Source organism: Rana temporaria, chromosome 1, assembly GCF_905171775.1.
Source record: "Rana temporaria chromosome 1, aRanTem1.1, whole genome shotgun sequence".
In the NCBI taxonomy this organism is placed as follows: domain Eukaryota; kingdom Metazoa; phylum Chordata; class Amphibia; order Anura; family Ranidae; genus Rana; species Rana temporaria.
The window spans coordinates 77,524,031-77,545,857 of record NC_053489.1 but is presented as its reverse complement, the minus strand read 5'-3'; the positions used below and the strand labels follow the sequence as shown (position 1 = coordinate 77,545,857).

The 21,827-nt window shown below is 45.1% G+C and overlaps 1 non-coding gene across 1 annotated transcript; it reads left to right on the top strand.

Moving 5' to 3' along the window:
* The first annotated feature begins 1,261 nt into the window (after positions 1-1,261).
* LOC120925651 lies at positions 1,262-1,420 on the top strand. The gene has a single exon (XR_005746871.1). It is a non-coding gene; the product is annotated as a U1 spliceosomal RNA (small nuclear RNA).
* Positions 1,421-21,827: the final 20,407 nt, after the last annotated feature.

Here is a 21,827-nt window from a genome sequence, read left to right as displayed (position 1 = left end):
TCTAAGTCACAACAATAGACAATCACAGTCTGCTTAAACTAATAACACACAAATAATTAAATGGTACCATGTTTTTATTGAACACACCGTGAAAATATTCACAGTGCAGGTGGAAAAAGTATGTGAACCCCTAGACTAATGACATCTCCAAGAGCTGGATCAACTGTGGGTATAGAATTAGGTATATGTGATTGTATGATATTATTATTACTTTATTTCTTATGGTTGAACTTGATGGACTTGTGTCTTTTTTCAACCTGACTATGTGACTAACTATGTAACTGGAGTGAGGTGTCAGCCAACTGGAGTACAATCAATGAGATGAGATTGAAGGTGTTGGTTACAGCTGCCCTGCCCTATAAAAACAAACAAAAGTTCTGGGTTTGCTTTTCACAAGAAGCATTGCCTGATGTGAATGATGCCTTGCACAAAAGAGCTCTCAGAAGACCTACGATTAAGAATTGTTGACTTTCATATAGCTGGAAGTGGTTTATAAAAGTATCTCCAAAAGCCTTACTGTTCATCAGTCCATAGTAAGCCAAATTGTCTATAAATGGAGAAAGTTCAGCACTGCTGCTACTCTCCCTAGGAGTGGCCGTCCTGTAAAGATGACTTTCAAGAGCACAGCGCAGACTGCTCAATGAGGTGAAGAAGAAATCCTAGATTGTCAGCTAAAGACTTACAAAAGTAATTTTTTCTGAATGGCGCATGCGCCGTCCGTGGGGGTATCCCAGTGCGCATGCTCGAAATTAACCCGCAACAAGCCAATGCTTACGACGTGAACGTCATTCTACGCAAAGTCCTATTCGCGAACGACTTACGCAAACGACGTAAAATTATCAAAATTTGGCGCGGAACCGACGTCCATACTTAACATTCAGTACGCCTCATATAGCAGGGGTAACTTTACGCAGAAAAAAGCCTTACGGAAACGACGTAAAAAAATGCACCGGCTGGACGTACGTTTGTGGATTTGCGTATCTAGCTAATTTGCATACTCGACACGGAATTCGACGGAAGCGCCACCTAGCGGCCAGCGTAAATATGCACCTTAGATCCGACAGCGTACTAAGACGTACGCCAGTCAGATCTAGCCCAGCTTCAGGCGTATCTTGTTTTGTGGATACAAAACAAAGATACGCCGGAGCAAACTAGAAGTTACGCGGCGTATCAATAGATACGCTGTCGTAACTTCTTTGTGGATCTGCCCCTTAGTGTTACTTTAAAAGGACTTCCTATTCCAAGCCTATTTATATAAAAAATACTTACCTGGCAGGGGAGACACCATGATCATGAAGGTGGTTCTCCCAGGGCGAGGCACGGCTATTGCACACTCTAGGTCGTGCTGATCGTGGTTGTCTTCCCTGCCGCTTCTCGGCCTTTTGGCTAGGACTGGGTGTGGTATCTGTCCTTATCAGTTGTCAGCGGAGCGCTGAAGCACCTCCTACATGGGGAGGGTGGATGCAATCCAATGACATCAATGCAACTGGAAGGATGGTTTCAGCAGGGACTACGCTGTGCTGCCCGACAGAATACTGGGGGCCGGCCCATGGTTGAGTCTGAGCCATCTGGAAGGGTGCTCCTGGTGGGGATGGGTGCTGCGCTTGGTCTTGGTCTTTTTGCCGAGTTCTAGTCTGGCCTTCTGGCTGGCTGGTGTAAGTGCTATCTCTGTCAGCGATCCGGTAGGAGGAGCTGGTAATGCCCTGGGATATGACGGGGTAGGACCATGCAAATCCGCCGGGTTGGCTGGCAGGGGTGGAGGACTGCACTGGCAGGTCCGGGGGTCGGATATGGAACGAAAAGCCTATGGTGCATGTGCCCCTGGAGTGGCAGTCCAGGGGTATCTGAAGATCACTGTGTGTGAGGGACACATTGATTTAAGATACCACGGTCACTGCACCAGATACACGCTTTTTTTAGCAACTGCCTCCTGGGCCGGGCCTTTTGGCTAGGACCGGAGGAATTTTTTATTCCTGGCCGGAGGGCCTGGTCATTGTTGAACACACTTCTTTCACTCTCCTCTTCACTATCCCTTTCCCCCACTTTATTTAATTTAAGCCTGTGTTTGTCACTTTTTTGTCTTTTTTTTTTTGTGTGCACGTTTTGTGTCACTGTGTGATTAGTAGGGTGCGGGTCCTCGGGCCAGCCCTGAACATCTTGGGAGTAGGTGGACATGGCCTTCTGGCTTAGTTCGCCTGCTCTCATGGGGTCTCCATTCGGGGGAGCCCCACCTAGTACTGGGAGGGTTCTGTTTCGGCAGTCCCTCCGAGGAAGTTGGGTCCGTGTCGGCTTCGGTTGCTCGGACCACAGTACCTCAGTCCCCGTCTGGAGCCTAACGCCCCGGGGGATCAGGGTTTGGGTCCCTCTTCACAGGAGGACCACTTGACGTTGCACCCGTCTGCACGTTTTTGTGAACACTCTTTATGTGTGTGCACATTTTTTCTGCACCGGGTGGAGTTTTTTGGGTGTGTTCACACGCCATAGGCTTTTCAAAAAAAAACAAAAAAAAAACAACACTGGACATCACCAAAATAACACTATACCCACAGTGAAGCATGATGGTGGCAGCATCATGCTTTGGGGCTTTTGCTGGAACAAGGGCCTTAGTCAAGGTAGAGGGAATTATGAACAGTTCCAAATACCAGTCAATACCCCCCTTCCCCCAAAGCGTCCTCGCATCTCACCCACCGACTAGTACCTCCTGGCAGTGTAGGCGGCTCCACCTCTCTTACACTTGCAGGGAGATCATTGGTCTGCATTTGTGCACAGATAGGGATGACAGTGCAGCTTACCACGTGATGTTCCACCCACACTGCATATCCCTTGTCCCCACCATGAGTGCAGAGCAGGCAGGGATCTAGGAGCGTTTCTGCCATGTTCTGGCTGAAAAAAAAAGCCCTGGGTGTGAGGGCCACATGACACATGCCTTAGAGTAAACTTCACAGAAATTGGGTCATTGATGCTAACTTGCATAATTCAACAGGGTTATTCCATAGCAGAAGGTATGTTGCATACAGATATTGATGAATAATCTCAACGTGTTTTGCAGGCTAGTTGCTTACCCAAAAGGCCCTATTCAGGGATGAGAACTGCTGGCCAACTTTTCTTATACAAGGGGAAGGGGATAAGTTAATGTTAACAAGTGTTATGCTTTAACCACTTCCAGACCTTAGGTGTTTTTCAGATTTGGTGTTTGCAAGACTAAAACAGTTTTTTTCTGCTAGAAAATTACTTAAAACCCCCAAACATTATATATATTTTTTCTAACACCCTAGAGAATAAAAAAGTGGTCATTGCAATACTTTTGGTCACACCGTATTTGCGCAGCGGTCTTACAAGCGCACTTTTTTTGGAAAAAATTCACTTTTTTTAATTCAAAAATAAGACAACAATAAATTTGGCCCAATTTTTTTATATATTGTGAAAGATAATGTTATGCCGAGTAAAATGATACCCAACATGTCACGCTTAAAAATTGCGCCCGCTCGTGGCATGGCGTCAAACTTTTACCCTTAAAAATCTCGATAGGCGATGTTTAAAAAATTCTAGAGATTGCATTTTTTGAGCTACAGAGTAGGCCTAGGGCTAGAATTATTGCTCTCGCTCTAACGATCGCGGCGATACCTCACTTGTGTGATTTGAACACTGTTTTCATATGCGGGCGCTACTCGCGTATGCGTTCGCTTCTGCGCGCGAGCTCGTCGGGACGGGGCGCTTTAAAAACATTTTTTGGGGGTTTTCTTATTTATTTTTATTTATTTTATTACTTTTTACACTGAAAAAAAAAAAAAATTATCACTTTTATTCCTATTACAAGGAATGTAAACATCCCTTGTAATAGAAAAAAGCATGACAGGTCCTCTTAAATATGAGATCTGGGGTCAAAAAGACCTCAGATCTCATATTTGGGCTTAAATGCAAAAAAAAATAAAAAAATTTGGAAATGTCATTTTTTCAAATGACAAAAAAAAAAATTGTCTCTTTAAGAGGCTGGGCGGGACTGACGTTTTGACGTCACTTCCGCCCAGCAGAGCTATGGGGACGGGCAAAGGAGATTTTTCCTTCAGTCTCGTCCCCGCTCAGCTGCCGAACGGTCCCGATCGCCTCCGCCGCTACCGACGGCTCCGGTAAGCGGCGGAGGGCGCAGGAGAGCGGCGGGAGGGGGGGGCCCCTCTCCCGCCACCGATAACGGCGATCTCGCGGCGAATCCGCCGCGGAGACCGCCGTTATCGTTTACCAGACCGCGCACACTAAAGATTGATACCTCAGTTGTGGCAGCAGCTGCTGCCGTTACCGAGATATCAATCTTTAAAAAATGGACGTACATCGTCGTGCGCAGGTCTGGAAGTGGTTAAAGTGAATGTCCATGCAAAAACTAAAATCCCTGCATCTATAGACACCACCGATCTAACACTAACCTATCTATCCCTGTAAAGAAAAAAAACAAGTATATGTCCCTTTTTGTGGAAGCCACTCCGACCCGATCTGACCAGATCCCACGCTGAGCTGTCAGCTGCGGCTTCGTTGTGTAGGCGGGAGTAGAGGACATGGACGACAATAAAAGCCCCATTGTAAGTCTACGGGCGATGTCACTTCCCATTCATTTCACAGCCATTGTCAACTGTGCCCTCTGCAGAGCTTCCGTCGCTGGAGATCGATTTGGATCGGGCTCAAAAAAAGTATGTATACTTACTTTTTCTTTACAGGAATAGCGAGGTTAGTTACAGACCGGTGGTGTCTATAGATGCAGGGGTTTTAGTTTTTGCATGGACTTCCACTTTAAGTCAAATGACAAATTGCATTTGCCCTGGTTAATTGCTATTTTAATCTCCTACGTTTATAATATAAATCTAGTATTTGGCACATGGTGGTTTCGGAAACGCCACACTGATTCGTAGTTTATTTAATATCTTTCAGCAGCTTATGTAATAAGATGTTAATTAAACAAAGGAATCTCTTAGTATTTGCTCTTCCAAACCACTGTATAGTTCTTGCTCCATCTTTGGCCTGCAGTATGAAGTAACTGAAGGAAATGTGTTTACTGAAAAGTACCCAACACCTTTCTTGTACAAAGGACATTAACTGTAGCATACCTGAGCGGCTAGGTCACCCTGGTATACTCGACGCACAGTCCTCTTTACTGACAGCTTCATTGTGTTAGGGCATTGTTACACTAAAGAGTTTGAACATATTTAGGACAATAAAATAGAAACTGCTGTCTTTTTTGTTTTGTTTTTTGTACTTACATCTGAAAAAAGATCAGCTTATTGTAAACAATCTTATCAATGTGCATTAATATTTGTTTCTGTGAGTGGGTTGTGTATATAGGTCGATGGAGCAGCCATGTTTGCTCATTGTGTATGCAAGCTCTGTTTCCTTCTAAGTAGCACGGTACAATTTTATCCCTTGCTGATCCACTTTATCTCCCTTTATGTCTTCAGTACAAGGCCTGCCTAAAGCTTAGTACTCATGATTAGTTTTTCCTTTTCGTTCAACCCAGTAGGCTGAACGAAAAAAAAAAAAAACCCGGAAGAGCTTGGGAGGAACCGCTTTACTAACAATCTGATTTTAGTACAGTGATCTCTCCCCCACTGTTCCCCCCCCCCCTACCAAAACTCACCGATTAGTGCTCTCAGCCATTTGGCTGAGACCACTGATCGAATGCCAGTGGCAGACCTTTTTCGGTCATGCCCCTTCTATAGATGCTGGACATTCGACTGGCTGCTGTCGGACCGGCTGCCATACACACGTGCCGAATCTCATATGGTTGCTATTGAACCGGCTGATACCATCCAATATTTGGCCCGTGTGTACGACCTTTTAGTCTAGGTTCATGGACTGGACTTCTAAGCTTAGTGTCACGTGTCTGAAGATCCCAAACTATGTGGAGAGACTGGTATAGTAGTTTTGCACACAAGTGCCACCTCATTTTGCCAAAATCCACAAGTCAGTGACAAAAACTGTCAGGCCCCGTACACACGACCGAGTTTCTCGGCAGAATTCAGCCAGAAACTCGATCGGAGCTGGATTCTGCCGAGAAACTCGGTCGTGTGTACACTTTTCAGCGAGGAAGCCGACGAGGAACTCATCGGGCCAAATAGAGAACATGTTCTCTATTTCCTCGTTGTTCAATGAGGAAAGTCGGCCCGCCGAGATCCTCGGCGGCTTCAACACAGAACTCGACGAGGAACTCGATGTGTTTGGCACGTCGAGTTCCTCGGACGTGTGTACGGGGCCTCAGATTTAAATCCTATCCTTGCAATGGCCAGGTCTTATAATTCCCCACCAAAACGTAGCTCAGTTTAAGACACAAAGCAGATCACCAAGAATGGAGTGCAGAAATATCTTCACCAGGATCCGCACAAGCCTCCTAATGAGGTCGGTCTTGCTGTCGTAAACTGATCTAGTAAGGAAATACACATTTGTGAGTCTGGCTTTTGAAGAGATTGAGCTAGGCGAGCTATGAACTACTATAATCTATAAGTTCTGCTGTGATGGAGTTACAATAATAAACTGTGGTTCCACTAATATACAACGTATAAGAAAATAAAAATAAGTTAGACACCACATATGTCTATATTACTAGGCTCATGAGACTGATGTTTACATTAGATCTGCATTTGATCCACATCACATTTGGGGGCAGATCCACAAAGAAATTACGCCAGCGTATATATTGATACGCCAGGGTAATTTAAAAATTCCCGCGTCGTATCTTTGTTTTGAATCCTCAAAACAAGATACAACGGCATCTTCGTACGCCTTCGGATCTTAGATGCAATTTTTCGGCGGCCACTAGGTGGAGTTTCCGTCGTAATCCGCGTTGAGTATTCAAATTAGCTATTTACGGCGATCCACAAACGTACGTCTGCCCGGCGCATTTTTTTCCGTCGTTTGCGTTCGCCTTTTTCCGGCGTATAGTTAAAGCTGCTATATGGTGACGTACTCAATGTTAAGTATGGCCGTCCTTCCCGCGTACAATTTTTTATTTTTTGCGTCGTTTGCGTAAATCGTTCGCGAATAGGACTTTGCGTAGAATGACGTCACCGTCTTAAGCATTGGCTGGTTCCGGTTTAATTTTGAGCATGCGCACTGGGATACCCCCAGGGACGGCGCATGCGCAGTAAAAAAAAAACGTTGATTACGTCGGGTCACGACGTATTAACATAAAACACGCCCCCATCACTTCCATTTGAATTCCGCGCCCTTACACCGCAACAGATACGCTATGCTGCCGTAACTTACGGCGCGGATTCATTGTGGATTCAAACAAAACAAAAGTAAGTTACAGCGGCGTAGCGTATCTTAGATACGCTGCGCCCGGCGCAGATGTATATGGATCTGGCCCATGGTCTTTAGCAAATTGTGAGTTCATTCAGTTCAATAATATTATTGTAAAATCTTGCAATATGTATAGAAAAGTGTAGCGCTATTTAAGTAAACAAATGTGTATATTTTATGCAGCAAGTCATAAATACACATCTATAAAGTGACAATGGAATATCCTCTATGGTCAATGTTTAGATCATAATACTAACACCTCTAAAGACAGGTGAACAATGTCCAAAGGTGAAAACATTGGGGGCCAGATCCACATAGATCGGCACCGGCGCAGCGGATCTAAGATACGCTACGCCGCCGTAACTTACTTGGCTTTGTTTCAAATCCACAACGATTTACGGCGGCGTAGTGTATCTCTGGCGGCGGAATTCAAATCGGCGATTAGGGGGCGTCCCCGCGCCGAATGAACTGCGCATGCGTCGGGCCGAAATTTCCCGCCGTGCATTGCGCTAAATGACGTCGCTAGGACGTCATTTTTTAAACTTAGACATGAGTTACGTCCATCCCGATTCACGGACGACTTACGCAAAAAAAAAAAAATATTAAAATTTCGACGCGGGAACGACGGCCATACTTAACATGGCAAGTCTATCTATACGCCGCAAAATACCAGCTTTAACTAAACGCCGGAAAAAGCTGACTACAGACGACGTTAGAAAATGCGACGGCCGCGCGTACGTTCGTGGATCGTCGTAAATCGCTAATTTGCATACCCGGCGTGGAAAACGACGCAAACTCCACCCAGCGGGCGCCGAAGTATTGCATCTAAGATCCGAAGGCGTACGAAGCCGTACGCCTGTCGGATCTTACCCAGATGCCATCGTATCTTGGTTTGAGGATTCAAACTAAAGATACGACGTGGGAAATTTGAAAGTACGCCAGCGTATCAGTAGATACGCTGGCGTACTCTCACTGTGGATCTGGCCCATAGTGACTATTTTAAATGGTAACGAAAATAGTCCAAGGTGACAAAGTGATCCAAAGTTAGCCAAAATTTCAATGAAGAAAGCTCCACTTCTAGTAACAAAGTGGAGCTACGATCCATAGGCACATCAAGAAGACTTTTTTGGCTAATAAAGAAAGTAGCATAAACCTCCACGGAGTGGAGAGGGATTGGAACCCCTATCAGTTTTAATTGCTGTCTATTTGGGTTGTCCCCAGAAAAGTATTTGAGGAGAATTCTTCCCATGGGGACACTAGTTCTGGTCACCTAAGGGGCCCCGGGGGTTCTCTGAATTAGTAGGGATTTCCTCTCACTTCCTGTTTGGCTATGGGACAGGAAGTGGAGGGAAATCTCTGCAATGGGATGCAGATGGTGAAAAAAAAATATTACGTGGGTTATGACCTTCCCTTCACTTTAAGAAAAGCCATTCCAGCAATCAATAAAGAAGGGAGCGAACAACTGCAATAGATATCAGCAGTGGTAGTGAAACGCGCTGGGAAGGTAGCATTAATTTCATGCTGCTGTAACACAATACAATGGTAATCATCATGGTAATTACATGGTAGGTGGAAGTCTGTCAGTGACCTGAGGCGCCAGTTGATGGATTATTTGCTAAATGCTTGGCTGAAATGATTTAGTGAGAAGATAAGGATGTGACAATATGCTGTGTTTGACAGTTTCTTCCTTGTTGAAGAAAACTACAAATGTCTAGGGCTGAAACATACTTAGATGGTTTGTAATAACCAGCACATCAACCCAACGCACATACATTAGCGCAATGCGGTGATCATTAGTTTAGAATGGCACCCCAGTTCACAAAGGCAGTAGTACCCCCCTGCATTAGAAAAAAAATTCTGCATGTCTGTTTTTTTTAATCTGTTCCTGTGTGTTGGCAGCCCATGTTGCTTTAAAAATAAATGCACATGTTTTTGCAGGTATAAAAGTAGGCTTTTTTTTTTTTTTTACTGAGAGCTTACAAAGTATTGCGCCTGTGATCAGCAGATTATGGGAGCAATGCAAGGCTCCTGCAGACTGTCTGTGTAAGCGATCTGCTCGTACCTCATACGGGCAGGCAGTTATACAATGGCAGGAAGCAATAATGAACTACCAGAGCGCTCATCAGTTCATTGAAAACTACAAGCTGACTGCTGCAAAGGCTGTCAGTACTTGTAGTTCTCCCATTCACTGTACTCTGTGAACGAATGATGTGGCCGGGTGGGCAAAAGTGTCCGATCTGTCCGCCGCAATGCCGCAGTCCTGCTAAAAATCGCTGATCACTACCATTACTAGTAAAAAAAAAAAAAATCATAATAAAAATGCCATAAATCTATCTCCTATTTTATAGACACTATAACTTTTGCGCAAACCAATTAATATACGCTTATTGCGATTTTTTTAACAAAAATACGTAAGAATACATATTGGCCTAAACTGATGAAGAAATTGGGTTTTTTTTAGTTTTGAGGGGGGATATTTATTATAGCAAAATAATGTTTTTTTCTTTCAAAATCGCACGACCGCACAATTGTCAGTTAAAGCGACGCAGTGCCGTATCGCAAAAAATGTAATTCCAGGGCTGAAGTGATTAATGGGGTTCGTGGTTCGGATCCAAACGTTTGCCATGTTCACGAGTCCTGGCACAAACTGCACCGGGGGGGGGGATACGGATGGACGTAATTTACGTTCAAGTCGAAGCCAATGACGTCCTAGCGATTAGAGCAATGCAAGCTGGGAAATTTAGCGGACGGCGCATGCGCAGTTCGTTCGGCGCGGGGTCGCGCCTGATTTAAATGTTACACACCCCCTAGCCGCGGAATTTGAATTCCGCCGGGGGATTTACGATACGCCCCTGCAACTTTAGAGGCAAGTGCTTTCTGAATAAAACTTGCGGCGGCGGATCGTAAATGAGATAGGTTACGGGGATCTAAAGATCCGCTGACCTATCTGAATCTGGCCCACAGTATACATACACACAGAATACACATACACACACTGAAAAGGTACTGGAGAGGCGGGGCAGCTATAATCTTGGGATTAAAAAAAAAAAACACAGATTTTTACATACTGTCCCTAGTTTTCCTAAGGCTGGAAACCCTGATGGGGCCCACTAGTGGCATGGGGCCCTCGGGCAGTGCCCGAGTGTCCAAATGGTCAGTCCGCCCCTGACTGGTCTATATTATCTAAAAATTATCCGTTAGTTCCAGAATTTTATTCTCCACCTTTACCTTCTTATCGTCCAGTACATGATCAATTGGTGAAGTCTGACCAATATCAGATGCAGACTCCACCAATTACATTTTAAGGTCCACGTAATAAGGGTTCTTACCTTTGCTTAAATTGTATCCATTGTACTATTATGATAAAGGGTAAATCCTTTTCTTTCTTTTTCTGCCCATGGTTCGAGTCGTACGTAAGTTTTTACACGAAAATCGGGTGTTCGTTTGTTTCTAACACAAATTCCCTGTGAACACCCCATAATGCAGTGTGAGATCGCAATGCATTGCTGTATGATGATTGACCAAAGCATGCACCTGACCTGCATGCTTTGGCCAATCACAGTGCATTCTGCTGAGAGGGCTTTTTACCCTTACCCATTCACCCAAAAAAAAAGTGTCAAAAAAGTAAAAATAACAGGAGACAGTTTTTGACAATTCTTTTATTAAAAAATAAATAAAAGTGTCCCGGGATGTCCATCCATCTTCCATCACGGCACTGATGGTCCCAAGGAACGCCACCTGCCGACTGCAGTCTTTTTGCGGTGAAAGCTGTTATGTAGCCGATGGCGGGGCCACCCAGTGACGTAAGCGGGTGACCCGTCCCTTCTGACCTTATGTTACGCAGAGCGCCTCCTGCCCCAAAGCCCCCTCCCAACATGTTCAGGGCATGTGGCCTGCTCTCCCCCTCCCCTGCCAGGTTGCATGCTCGGATAAGGGTCTGGTATGGATTTTGGGGGGTACCCCCCCCCCCCGATACCATTTTTTTTTATTTTGGCGCAGTGTTTCTCTTAAAATTCATACCAGACCTGAAGGGCCTGGTATGGTTTTAGGGGGGGACCCCCACACCATTTAATTTTTTTTTTAAATTGGCGTGGGGTTCCACTTAAAATCCTTACCAAACCTGAGGGACCCGGTATGGATTTTGGGGGGGACCCCATGCCATTTTTTTACCTTTTGTCGTGGAGTTCCTCTTAATATCCATACCAGACCCAAAGGGCCTGGTGATAGACTGGGGGGGGGGGGGGGGGAACCCATGCTGTTTTTCTCAATGACTTTTATATATATTGGATTTGGCAATACATTACAGCCGTGGGCAGTTTTAAATTACATTTTTTCCTTTAGAAATTAAATGTTGCTGTGGCACTGTTATAAACATGGGAAAGATGAGCTACAGGCATACTATAGACACCCCTCAGGCACCATTATTAAATGAATATTTTTTTTTTATTGTTTCACTTTAAAATCGCTGCTCCTGAAAAAACTGCAGTTTTAAAAACTTTTCTTTGCATTGATACATGTCCCCTGGAGCAGGACCCAGGTCCCCAAACACTTTTTTGGCAATAACTTGCATATTAGCCTTTAAAATGAACACTTTTTATTTTTCACGTTCGTTTCCCATAGACTTTAACGTTGTTCGCATGTTCTTATGTGGTTTACATTATTAAGTGCCCATGTGGGTTTTTATATGTGGGTGAGACCACTCAGAAGGTTAAAGAACAGATCACACGACACAAATATTAGATTAGGAAAAACTTGACAAATTTCCACTAGCAAGACATTTTTTAGAAAAGGGACATCATCTATCACTGTTAAAATACATGGTCATTGATGGTATACCACGCAATCAACGAGGTGGCTTTAGAATTGGCTTTAAAAATAACAAGACGTATCTTGGATACACTGGGGGTTAGTTGCGAAAGGCAAATCCACCTTGCATTACAGTACTGTATTTAGGTTTTGTGCTGCCCTAGGCCTGACTACTTGTGCACCCCCTAATTTAAATATGACCCACCCCTTTCTGTCAAGGCCACATCCCTTGCTTTTTAAGACCCGCCCTGAAATTTTCAAGTGGGGACACTAGTTCTGAGGGCCTGAGGGGGGGAGAGCAAAGGACTAAGAAGATATAACCATGCCAATGGTGCAGCAGAAACATATAGCACAGTGAGACTAATTTGCCTCTCAGCCCAGTCCACCCCATAAGACTGGCGCTACACTAACACTAAGGCCTCGTACACACGACCGAACATGTCTGCTGAAACTGGTCCGCTGACCAGTTTCAGCAGACATGTTCGGTCGTCTGTACGGCCGACCGGACAAATGTCCGGCGGATCAGACAGGTTTCCAGCGGACAAATGTTTCTTAGCATGCTAAGAAACATGTTCGCTGGAAACATGTCCGTCGGACATGTTCGGTCGTCTGTACAGACTCACCGGACATGTCCGATCGGCCGCCATCCCTCGCATGCGTCGAAGTGATTCGACGAATGCGTGGAAGCATTGACCTTCCAGGTTCGCGTCATCGTCGCGGCGACGGCGCGGTCACGTCACTGCGCTGTCTGTCCGCGCGGATTTCGGTTTGATGGTGTGTACAACCATCAGACCGAAATCTCTGAGTGGACCGTTTTCATCGGACTGTCCGCTGGTGTGTATGAGGCCTAACTGTAGCGCAAGCTGGCGGGGAATTTTTCCATGCTGCCCCCCTGAAAAGTGCTGCCCTAGGCCTGGGCCAGGATACAACATTGTTGCACTACAAGTGCAGTCGCTTTAGATCTGAGGGGAGGATCTGCTGATATTATCACCCAATCATGTGCAAGCAAAAATGCTGTTTTTAATTTTCCTTGCATGTGCCCTTCAGATCTACATCAGCTGCACTTGAAAGTGCGCTTGTAGTGCAAAGTGGATTTGCCTTTCGTAAATAACCCCAGCCTATATTTATTCCAGTAATGGGGTAGTTTTACTTTTTATTTTTTTACTTTTTCATTAGTTAGTTATGATTTTTTTGTAATATGCAGCAATATCCTTTGGTTATATGCCTGGTTCAGAATCAAAATTGAAGTGCATATGTATATGTATATATGATATTGTCAAAAGTATTGGGACACCTGCATTTAATGGTATCCCAGTCTTATAGCTAGATTCACAAAGAGTTACGCCGGCGTATCAGTAGATACGCCGTCGTAACTCGGAATCCAAGCAGTCGTACATTTAAGTGTATTCTCAAATTGAGTTACACATAAATGTAGCTAAGATACGACGGCCTGCTTATCTTAGCCTATCTTAGCTGTCTAGTTCCACCGGCCACTAGGGGCGTGAACGCTGATTTACACCTAGAATGCGTAAATCAGCGAGATACGCAGATTCACGAACGTACGCTTGCCCGTCGCAGTAAAGATACGCCGTTTACGTAAGGCGTTTTCCAGCGTAAAGTTAGTCGAACAAATAGCTGGCCTAGCCAATGTTAAGTATGGCCGTCGTTCCCGCGTCAAAATTTGAAATTTTTACGTGGTTTGCGTAAGTCGTCTGTGAATGGGGCTGGACGTAATTTACGTTCACGTCGAAACCAATACGTCCTTGCGGCGTACTTTGGAGCAATGCACACTGGGATATGTACACGGACGGCGCATGCGCCGTTCGTAAAAAACGTCAATCACGTCAGGTCACTAATCATTTCCATAAATACACGCCCCCCTGTTCCTCATTAGAATTAGGCGCGCTTACGCCAGCCCATTTACGCTACGCCGCCGTAACTTAGGAGGCAAGTGCTTTGTGAATACAGCACTTTCCTCTCTGACTTACGGCGGCATAGCGTATATGCGATACGCTACGCCGCCTCAAAGTTAAGCCAGTCTCTCTGAATCTGGCTATTAGTCCGTAGGGTTCAATATTAAGTTGGCCCACCCTTTGCCGCTATAACAGCTTCAACTCTTCTGGGAAGACCGTCCACAAGGTTTAGGAGTGTCCATGGGAATGTTTGACCATTCTTCCAGAAGCGCATTTGTTAGGTCAGGCACTGATGTTGGATGAGAAGGCCTGGCTCGCAGTCTCCGCTCTAATTCATCCCAAAGGTGTTCTATCGGGTTGAGGTCAAGACTCTGTGCAGGCCAGTCAAGTTCCTCCACCCCAAGCTCGCTCACCCTTGTTTTTATTGACCTTGACTTGTGTAAATGTCTTGGTTTGCTGACGCCTTAATGCTGCGTACACATTTTCCATTGGAAAAAAAATCGGATGTTTTTTTTTCCGACGGAATTCCGCTCAAGCTTGGCTTGCATACACACGGTCACACTAAATTCTGACCGTCAAGGACGCAGTGACGTACAACACTACGACGAGCCAAGAAAAATTAAGCTCAATGCTTCCGAGCATGCGTCAACTTGATTCTGAGCATGCGTGGTTTATAGTGCGTCGGAATTGCATACGGATTTTCCGATAGAAATTTACTCCGTCTGAAAAATAGAGAATCTGCTCTTTAAGTCCGTCGGAAATTCTGACCGTGTGTGTACGCAGCATAAGAGTTCCCTTCACTAGAACGAGGGGGCCAAGCCCAACCCCTGGAAAAACAACCCCACATCATAATTTTCCTTGCACAAAGCAAGGTCCATAAAGACATGGATTAGCGAGTCTGGGGTGGAGGAACCTGACTGGCCTGACTGGCCTGCACCCCAGTCAAGGGGTGATTATATTCAGGTATATTAGTGATTAGCATGACCTAAATGATGTATTTGCGCCTCTCTTAGCCTAGGTATAACAAAATGATAATATCCAATATGCATTTGAGAAACACATTTGTAACGTATCATGTAAAGTATATCCATGTTTTATGAGAATACATGTGCTGCTGTACTGTCCATGTCACACCCAGTTATCACACACTACAATGACACCAGTAAAGTCAGCTTGGCAATATAGAGTGAAATGGTGTAGTTTGAATTTTTTACCTCTAGGGGGAGTCAGAGCACTGTCTATAACACAGTTGACTGATATTTAATTGTATTGGTAGAGCTTCACATTGTTTGAAAAGAAGTGAAATCTTTTCTTCTGTTTAGAAGACACTGGCCCAGAATCAAGTAGAATTGCGCGATATTTGCGGGGGAGCAGGGCAACGATTTTGCCCTGCGCCCCCGCAAATATTTTGCGCTGCCCTCGATTCACGTAGCCCAGTGAATTGCGAGGGCACGCCGGCAAATTTGCCCGGCGTAAGCACGCGCAAGTTAAATTATCCCGCTGGGGCGGGAAACATTTAAATTAGGCGCGCTCCCGCGCCGAGCGTACAGCGCATGCTCCGTCGGGAAAGTTTCCCGACGTGCATTGCGGCAAATGACGTCGCAAGGACGTCATTTGCTTCTAAGTGAACGTGAATGGCGTCCAGCGCCATTCTCGTTTCACTTACGCAAACGCCGTGAAATTCAAATTTCACGGCGCGGGAAGGCTGGCTATACTTTAGCATTGGCTGCCCCTATTAGAAGGGGCAGCCTTGCGCTAAAAGTAGCCGTACGGAAACTCCGTACCTGGCTTGCGCGGGGCCCGCGCAAGCTTGTGAATCAGTGGTAGTATGCAATTTGCATACTACACGCTGATACACAATGGGAGCGCCCCCTAGCGGCCCCCGCAAGAATGCAGCCTAAAATCTGAGAGGCATAAGAGCCTTATGCCGCGCATATTTTAGCCTGCAGTCGGTGTAACAAGGTTCCTGAATTAGGAGCACTCGTTACACCGGAGCAACATTTTTACTGTTGCTTAACATGCCCCCATCCTGGTTGTTGCACAGAGCAGGTAAGTATAACTTAATTTTTATATATAAAAAAATATTGTAGCCTTTTGTATCACTTCTGCCTTTTTGCACCTTTTGCTGCCAGGGATCATTTCAGGCCTGATGAATATGTAAAACCCACAAAATCATTTTACATTTTCTGAAAGCAAACCCCCCCGGAGAAGATAATAATGGTAGTTCCATTTTTTTTTGGCGCACAATATTAGCGTAAGTGATAATGAAATGCAAATTTTCTGTTAAAAATATGCTAAAGTTATTTTTAGGTCACAGAAATGCAATATAGTACCAACATTTTTGTAAAATATAAAAGATGAGGTTAATTGCATGGGCCTGTGAAATGGCAACAAACCCTATATTTCCTATAGAAGACACTTTAACCACTTGCTTACTGGGCACTTAAACCCCCCTCCGGCCCAAACCAATTTTCAGCTTTTAGCGCTGATGCACTTTGAACGACAGTTGCGCGGTCATACAACACTGTACCCAAATTACATTTTTATAAAAAAAATCCCAGAAATAGACCTTTCTTTTGGTGGTATTTGGGCGCCTCTGCGGTTTTTATTTTTTGTTAAAAAATAAATAAATACCGAATTAAAAAAAATATATATTTTTTTATATTTTGTTATAATATTTTATGAACGAGTAATTTTTCTCCTTCATTGATGTACGCTGATGAGGCTGCACTGATGGGCACTGATGGGCTGCACTGATGGATACTGATGGGCTGCACTGATAGGCACCGATGGGCTGCGCTGATGGGCTGCATTGATGGGCACCGATAAGGCAGCACTGGTGGGCACTGATAGGCGGCACTAATAGGCAGCACTGGTGGGCACTGAGAGGTGACATTGATGGGTGGCACTGAAGGCACATGATAGGTGGCACTGGTGGGAAGTGAGAAGTGGCACTAATAGATGGCATTAATAGGTGGCACTGATAGCTGGCAGTGATGGGCACTGATGGGTGGCAGTGATGGACACTGATAGGTGGCAGTAATGGGCACTGATCGGCACAAGTAAGATACTCTGATAGGCAGCACTGCTAGGTGGCACTGATTGGCACCACTGGTGTGCATTGATAGGTGGCACTTGTGAGTGAGTGATTGAATAACTTGTATAGCGCTGCAAATGCAAACTAAATCGCCTCAAGGCGCCTATTTCCATCCAGTGTCGTCCTGATCCTTCAGAAGAGATGAGTCTTGCGTTTTTTCCCGATGGTTTTCTTCCATGCGGATGTTTGTGGGTAGAGCGTTCCATAGCCTTGAGTGAGTGAGTGTGAGTGAGAGACTTGTAAAGCGCAACACATGCAAACTGAATCGCCTCTGGGCGCTGTATCCATTTCATGGGTAAGGAACCCCTTGACCTCAGAAGAGATGGGTTTTAATCTTTCTCCTGAAGGCCACGTGGTCCGTGATCTGTCCAAGGATGGTGGGTGGTGTCCATGAAGTCTCAGCTTTTGTCTTTCGGTTTGCGTGTGGAGAAGAAGTTCTGTTTTGGATCCATTGAGTTTGAGGGAGCTCTCAGTCATCCAATCATCGATCAATGTGAGGTATTTTTTTAACCCCTTCCCATTTCATGCTGTCAGCTAGGGATGAGCTTCGAGTTTGATTCGACTCGAACATTGCCTATTCGCCTGTTCAGCAAACAACGAACAATTAGGGGTGTTCGCGGCAAATTCGAAAAGCTGCGGAACACCCTGTTAAAGTCTATGGGAGAAATCTAAAGTGCTAATTTTAAAGGCTAATATGCAATTTATTGTCCCAAAAAGTGTTTGGGGACCTGGATCCTGCTCCAGGGGACATGTATCAATGCAAAAAAAAAGTTTTAAAAACGGCAGTTTTTTCGGGAGAAGTGAATTTAATAATGCTAAAAGTGAAACAATAAAAGTAAAATATTACTTTAAATTTCGTACCTAGGGGGGGTGTAAAGTATGCATGTGAAATAGCGCATGTTTCCAGTACATAGAACTGTCCCTGCAGAAAGTGTCATTTCTGAAAGGAAAAAAAGTCTTTTAAAACCGACTTGCGGCTATAATAAATTGTCGGCTCTGGCAATTCAGAGAGAATTCATTCATAAAAAAAAATAGCGTGGGGGTCCCCCCAAATTCCATTACCAGGCCCTTCAGGTCTGGAATGGATATTAAGGGGAACCCCGCCGTCAATGTAAAAAACAAAATGATGTGGGGTTCCCCCCAAATATCCATTCCAGACCCTTCAGGTCTGGTGTGGATTTTAAGGGGAACTCCACCCCAAATTTAAAAAAAAATGGCATGGAGTTCCCCCAAAAATTCACACCAGACCCCTTATCCGAGCACGTTAACCTGGCCGGCCGCAAAAAAGAGGGGGTGCAGAGTGCGGGCCCCCCCTCTCCTGAACCGTACCAGGCCACATGCCCTCAACATGGGGAAGATGTCCCCATGTTGATGGGGACAAGGGCCTCATCCCCACAACCCTTGCCCGGTGGTTGTGGGGGTCTGCGGGCGGGGGGCTTATCAGAATCTGGAAGACCCCTTTAACAAAGGGGACCCCCAGATCCTGGCCCCCCCTATGTGAATTGGTAATGGGGTACATTGTACCCCTGCCATTTCACGAAGGAAGTGTAAATAGTTGGAAAAAACACACACCGTAGAAAAAAGTCCTTTATTGATAAAAAAAAAAAGAAAAAAAATCCAGCGGTGGTAATCCACTCTCGGTCCCGGCTTCCAACGTTGTCTGTATCCAGCGACGGTCGTGATATCTGGTGCAGCGATGAGAAGATCCATCCATCCAGAGCGCAGCCACGCAGACCTCCTCTCTCGCTGGGCTTACACAGCCCAGCGAATGACGCGGCTGAAGCTGTGACATTTCTTATATAGGGGAGGTGGGGCCACCCGTCACGTGACCCCGCACCCTCTGCTACGTCACTGGGGAAGCCCAGCAAGGCCCCATGTTGAGGGCATGTGGCCTGGTACGGTTCAGGAGAGGGGGGGCCGCACTCTGTCCCCCCTCTTTTCTGCAGCTGGCCAGGTTAACGTGCTCGGATAAGGGGTCTGGTGTGAATTTTTGGGGGAACTCCACGCCATTTTTTTTTAAAAATTTGGGGTGGAGTTCCCCTTAAAATCCACACCAGACCTGAAGGGTCTGGAATGGATATTTGGGGGAAACCCCACGTCATTTTTTTTTAAATTGACGGCGGGGTTCCCCTTAATATACATTCCAGACCTGACGGGCCTGGTAATGGAATTTAGGGGGGAAAAAAGCTATTTATTTTTTATTTTTTATGAATGAATTCTCTCTGAATTGCCAGAGCCGACAATTCATTATAGCCGCAAGTCCGGTTTTAAAATACTTTTTTTCCTTTCAGAAATGACACTTTGTGCAGAGACAGTTCTAAGTACTTAAAACATGCGCTATTTCACATGCTACTTTACACCCCCCCTAGGTACGGAATTTAAAGTAATATTTCACTTTTATTGTTTCACTTTTAGCATTATTAAAATCACTGCTCCCGAAAAAAACATCAGTTTTTAAAACTTTTTTTTGCATTGATACATGTCCCCTGGAGCAGGACCCGGGTCCCCAAACACTTTTTAGGACAATAACTTGCATATTAGCCTTTAAAATTAACACTTTAGATTTCAAATGTTCGAGTCCCATAGACGTTAACGGGGTTCTAAAGTTCACACGAACATTTGGTGTGTTCGCAAGTTCTGGTGCGAACCGAACTGGGGGGTGTTCGGCTCATCCCTACTGTCAGCAATGGCAAATTGTCACAAAGCCTGAGAAAGAAAAGCGAAGGCTACAAGAAGATCAGCAAAGCTTTACTTATCAGTCAGAATACTGTAGCAAAAGTGATACAAAAACTTAAGATGGAACTGCAACCATCTGACAGAGACAGGAAAGTCTTTTGATGGTTGAAGAAAATCACTGCAGTTAGCTAAAGAAGTAGAAAGCCAAATTGGGGTGGTTGTTTCTCCTGACATAATACGGCCTACACTGCAGAGGAATGACATGGCATTGGTGTCGTCCACGAAGGAAGCCTCTCCTAGAGTTTTCAGACCCATGCTGAAAAAGAAGACTACTGGAACTCTGTACTCTGGAGTGGCAGTGTCCTTCTGTGGGGCTGCATGAGTGCTGCTGGTGTCAGGGAGCTGGGTTTCATTGTTGGTATGATGAATTCACAGATGCACTTCTCTATATTGAAAGAGAAGATACTACAATCGCTCCTTGCCCTTGGTCGTGGTTCATTTTTCCAACATGACAATGATAATGATCCAAAACACACCTCTAAGACCTCGTACACACGATAGGTTAACCAGAGGACAACGGTCTGAAGGACCATTTTCATCGATCAAAACCGACCGATCGTTTAACCTTCGGTTAAAAAAAAGACAACTTGCTTTAAAATTAACCTATGGATTCCTAACCGATAGGTCAAAATCGATCGTTAGTAGGCACAACCATTGGTTAAAAATCCAAGCATGCTCAGAATCAAGTCGACACATGCTTGGAAGCATTGAACTTCGTTTTTTTCAGCACGTTGTTGTGTTTTACGTCACCGCGTTCTGACGCGATCGGTTATTTAACCTATGGTGTGTAGGCGTGACGGACCATCAGTCAGCTTCATCGGTTAACCTATGACAACGGTCCTTCAGACCGTTGTCCTCTGGCTATCCTATCGTGTGTACGAGGCTTCAGGCCACTGTTGCATTTCTGAAGAAGAACAGGGTGAAAGTGATTCAGTGGCCAAGTATGTCTCCTGATCTGAACCCAATCGAACACCTATGGGGAATTCTGAAGAGACAAGTTGAGCATCATTATCCATCCAGCATCCAGGCTCTAAAAGAGGTCGTTCTTGAAGAAAGATAGATTTTGCAATATCTCGCCAACTTATTCATTCCATGCTTAGAAGACTTGGTGCTGTCCTTCCAAATCTTGGAGCTCATACAAAATACTAGATGTAGTAGTTTTTGTTGTGGGGTGTATTAATTTTTGCATCAACTGATTTAAGAAAAACTGAAGATTTTGTAATCTAAATAACAGTGGCGGCCCGCCCATAGGGGACGCACAGGCCCCGCCCCCCTCCTGTAGGCACAAAAAAAAAACATTTTTTCAATGGCACCTTTAAAAAGAAGAAGAAGAAAAAAATCCTTAAATACAATTAGTTTGAGCGCCGGCTACCATTGCCCTATGAAGCGCCACGTCAATGCAATCTTTAAAATTTCAAACGTGGCGCTTCATTTGCGGGCTTTTATCCCGCCTTATGGGCGCATTGCACTGCGCTGAATAGCTTCCCGTGCGTCCGTATCCACTATGGGCGCCGGGAGCTTACTATTGCTGTGTTATTTCCGGGATTCGTCTTACAGACGCAAACCGGAAGTGACGTCACGCGGAAAAGCGCTGTCGTTTACACTGCCTGAGCGGAGCTGGGAAGGTAAGCCATGCCATTGCCTCATCCCATCGCCTCGTTTTTTATTGAATGAAAGTTAGCGGTGCACTGCCTGATCCCCACCCATCCAAGAGCCTGTTATTGTAGTTAGACTGCTGGGACTTGTAGTTCTCCATCTTTTCCTGGGGCTCATGGAGAAGATGGAGATTGGAGAACTACAAGTCCCAGCAGGTTATACATACAATAAGGCTCTGAGGTGGATGGGTGTGGATTGCATGCACCTGAGCCCAGGAGAAGATGGGGAACTACAAGTCCCAGCATGTTATAATATAAGGCTCCTAGGTGGATGGGTGTCCGGACATCCATCCACTTTGGAGCCTTATATTATAACCTGCTGGGACTTGTAGTTCTCCA